Source organism: Adiantum capillus-veneris, chromosome 11, assembly GCF_014529385.1.
Source record: "Adiantum capillus-veneris isolate H3 chromosome 11, ASM1452938v2, whole genome shotgun sequence".
NCBI classification, from domain to species: Eukaryota; Viridiplantae; Streptophyta; class Polypodiopsida; order Polypodiales; family Pteridaceae; genus Adiantum; species Adiantum capillus-veneris.
This window is the reverse complement of record NC_140941.1, coordinates 96,025,715-96,029,725: the sequence shown is the minus strand read 5'-3', so window position 1 is coordinate 96,029,725 and position 4,011 is coordinate 96,025,715.

Genomic DNA, 4,011 nt, shown 5'->3' with positions numbered 1-4,011 from the left:
ACCTTAGTCATAAAACATGACAAGCACCTCAAGCACCTTAATCATCAAGCATGACAAGCACCTCAAGCACCTTAGTCCGCAAGCACGACAAGCACCTCAAGAACCTTAGTTAGCAAACAAGACAAGCACCTCAAGCTTGGGCCGGGTTCCCACCTCAAGCTCAACCCTAGCTTGCATAAGAGTCTAAGGACTTTTAACACTAACCTTTGGAGGTCTTTAATTTCAAGCTCTATTAGCTAGCATTCATTAGGAAAAGTTTGGACTCAAAAAAGGACTTTTTGGCGTTAGAGAGAGAATGCTGTTCGACCAATAGAGTTTGAGTCACCACAACGGTAGCTCCAATTTATTTGATTTTTATCTCAAATTTGTGCGTTTTCAAAAAAGATTTTTTTCTGTTAAAAAAGATCTCAATAAGAAGATACGACGCGATTTGTGCAAATTATTCTCCTACCATGGGCGACGAAGGCCGAATGTGCCATAACTCACATTCAATGAGGCACGCCTTTTGATGAACACTTTTCAAGCTACTACTTCTTGTGTAAACTAGTGAGCCTCTTTCCTTTTATCGTTTTTGCGTAGTGTCACTTCGCAGCTAACAGAAGCAGAGATGGAAGGAAGACGACCACGACGACCATCCGCCTCTGTTAAATTTGTGGAACTATTCAACAGCTTTGACTTAGACCATGGTCGCTGGATGTCTACCACAGTCACCATTGGTAGTTGTGTTCTGCTTCAAACAAGAAGAAGAAAACGGATGTCAAATGAATTCATCAACAGCTACAAAGGACGTGTGAAAGATTTTCGCTTGTCTCAAACGGGAAAGATAGTGAAAGAGGTGCTCATTGAGCATGCATGTATGCACTCCGAACTACGAGTACAACAGTCACCTTTGGGGTTTCCTGCTTATAGACCAAACTGTGTGACTACTATATTGCTAAAAAGTCTTTAAAGATCCTTCAAGTTATTTTGTTGACTATTTCTTGTGACCATTCTCTTATCTTTTGTTTTTGCAGATATTTATCCTTCTAACAAAGAAGACTGGCAACCAGTTGAGAGCATAATTGGTATTTTTTATGCTTTTCATGCTTCGGTGGGAGAACTTATGTACAGAACTAGTGCGAGAAGAGCTCTCGCAAAGAGGGGAGTTTTCTTTTACGACTACTTTTAGAACGCCCCTTGCTTTGTCCATGGATTTGGCACTTTGAAACCTTTCCCTCTTCCCCAACAAGATTCCCCAAAGTGGCCAGTTCCAACTTCAGAAACCTCATAGTGTTTTAAACTCAAGCTTCATGAGGAAATTTTGAAGTGTTTGCGACCAAACATTGCAAGCAGGCAAGTACAAGTCAGTCTATTTATGCCATTACATGTCTTTATAGATTTCTTCCACGATGAGGAGGTTAGAAAAACAGAAACCATGTTCATCTGCAAATCCCAAACTTGCCTTGATTTTTTGGATGATAATTGGGATGTCAGTGATTCTGAAGGCATTTTGTGCAAAGTTGACAAGCACTCGGTTGTGTGCAAGTGTATGATAGAATCACAAAATTTTATAGTTTCTTTCTACTACATGAGGTGGCATCGAGTGAATGGTCAATTGGTAGCTATGGATCAAGAGTTAAGTGACGATGATTTTAATCCCTTGATGTCCATCGAGATATGGTTTTCAAATTATTTGCTTACAGTTGTTGTGGTTAGATCAAATGTCACTTTAAGACAGGTTCGAGAGGATCTGTTAAATGAGTCCGATCTCAATTTTCCTTCAAAATTTGTTTTCAAGTGTAACATGAGAAAGGTACTAAGCTACATGTATTACTTTTATACGTTGATGTCTCTATCGTGCTCATGTATCCCAATGTCTTATCGCGTACGTTGCATTGCAGGTACCTCACAGACAAGAAAACACGACTCTTTGTGCACAGATTACCAGCGACAGACTTGAAATAGTGAACTAACTTTACACAATGATTCAAATACTATTCTCAAAGATTACTCGACAAAGGCAGCTCTCTACATTACCAAACACCATTGGATCCTCACTCTCCCATTTTTTTGGAAACTGTACCAAATTTTTAAACTTTGAACCATAATCAAAACAAAAGTCAAATTTCGATCCACGTGTAATTTTCAAAAGTACATTTCATAATCTCTTTCTAATCTTGTGCGTGCGGTGATTGGGGCTGGTTGGGGGGAGGAAGGTGGTGGCTTGGGGGTTCGGGGGCTCTGGAGCTACTTCATGAGTAGAGAGCTGCTGGGTGGGGGGTTTGGGGGCTCTGGAGTTGTTTCATGAGCAGGAGAGGTGCTGGGTGGGGGGTTTGAGGGTTCTGGAGCTGTTTCTTCAGGACGAGAGCTGGTGGGAGCTTGGGTTGGGGAGGCATCTGGGGAGATATTGATATGTGCTTGTGTTGGTGTGGCAGACACGGGGTATCTTGTCGGCGGAGGCCTAGGCGTGGGCCTTAGTGCTGGCGGGATAAAAGCATCACGTGCTCCGTCTGGATGCATGGTCGCACAATTGATCAAGTTTTCAATCATTCTGTTTCTAAACGAAGAAACATCAGCCTTTGAATAATCTGCCAAATTTCTTACCTGCGTTAAGAACATCATGTTTATTAACATAGCTACTAACTTATTAAGATACAAATTTGTAAATGAGTATCAAATGCTTACACTTCTACGACTTCCATCAAGCATGACCCCTAACAAAATTTCTGCATTGAATAAGACCCTCCATACACAAGAGTAGACATCGTCCTGCTTAGGGACTTTGCAACTAATAATCGTAAGATTCTCATATATCTGCTCTTGCGTTAAAGATTCAAGAGCAGACACAAGCTTTTGAACAGATCTGCGTAAAATACAATTAAATTTTATAAGTGACTTTTAACAAAATTCTATGCGATGTCGAACAAAATACAAAACCTCTTACCTACGTACTTCACCATAAAATCCATGGGATGAATTAGCAAGGTAGCACCGGTTTCGTTCAAGGTGTAAGAGAACAAGACTCCAATGAGATCTGTTACAAATAAACATAAGCAAAACATATGTCATCACAATAAATTAGAGTTCAAGATAAAAAAATTTCACTATTGAAAACATTGCGTACCCTTCATGATACGCCAGAACAAAATTTTTTGCCTTATCCATGTTCACTGACTGGAACCAGTCAACTACTTCCACTAAAGATGTATCCTCGGCCGTCAAAACGACCGAAAGGTTCGAGTCAAGGACGACGACATCATCTTGCACATTCCAAGGCAAATTTGAAACTACAAAACTGTAAAGAAATTCGTGTCATATAAAATTGAATATATTAAAAGAATTTATTGTGAAAAAAATAATAGCACGCACCAAAGCAAGCAATTGATGATTGAGTCTGTGAGTTCCCTCGTCCGGTTCTGTAAAATTGCAATCTCGTGGGGGTGATAAGGAAAATACAGAATGCGTCCCCACACAGGAAGGCCAACATGGAAATAGGGAAACAGCAATGACAAATCATCAGCGTTGGCGTCGTTGATGGCATCTGCCATTTGTTCCTCCATCATCTCAAGGCGTAACTGCTCTACTCTCTCACTATCGTCTTCTGTTGTGTCCCGCTCGGTGTTGAGATGGGTGCTATATCGATGCATTTGTGTAGACACTTCATGAACTTTGACCTTGTCAATAGGTGGTATTTTAAGAATATTGTCGATCTTTTGGTCTGAAATACCGGCAGGCGGTATTGTTTTGTCATACCTGAACCTGAGAAGGCGAAGTGTGTTGATGTCTTGCGGCATCAATGTTGTCCTATGGGCGTGGGCCGAGAGAATGTAGCCGTCCTGGAAAAGATCTACAAAAAAATCCTCGACGGCCTCGTGCAAGCACCCCATTGCACTTCGAGACTACCGGAAATTCAGGTTGTGTTGCTCGCAAATCTCGCGGAACAACTCTCTGGAATGGCAGTTTAGGTATTGCCAATGAAATGTGCTTTTGGAGCTTACGAAGTTCGAGTAGAACACTCCTATTCTACTCGTA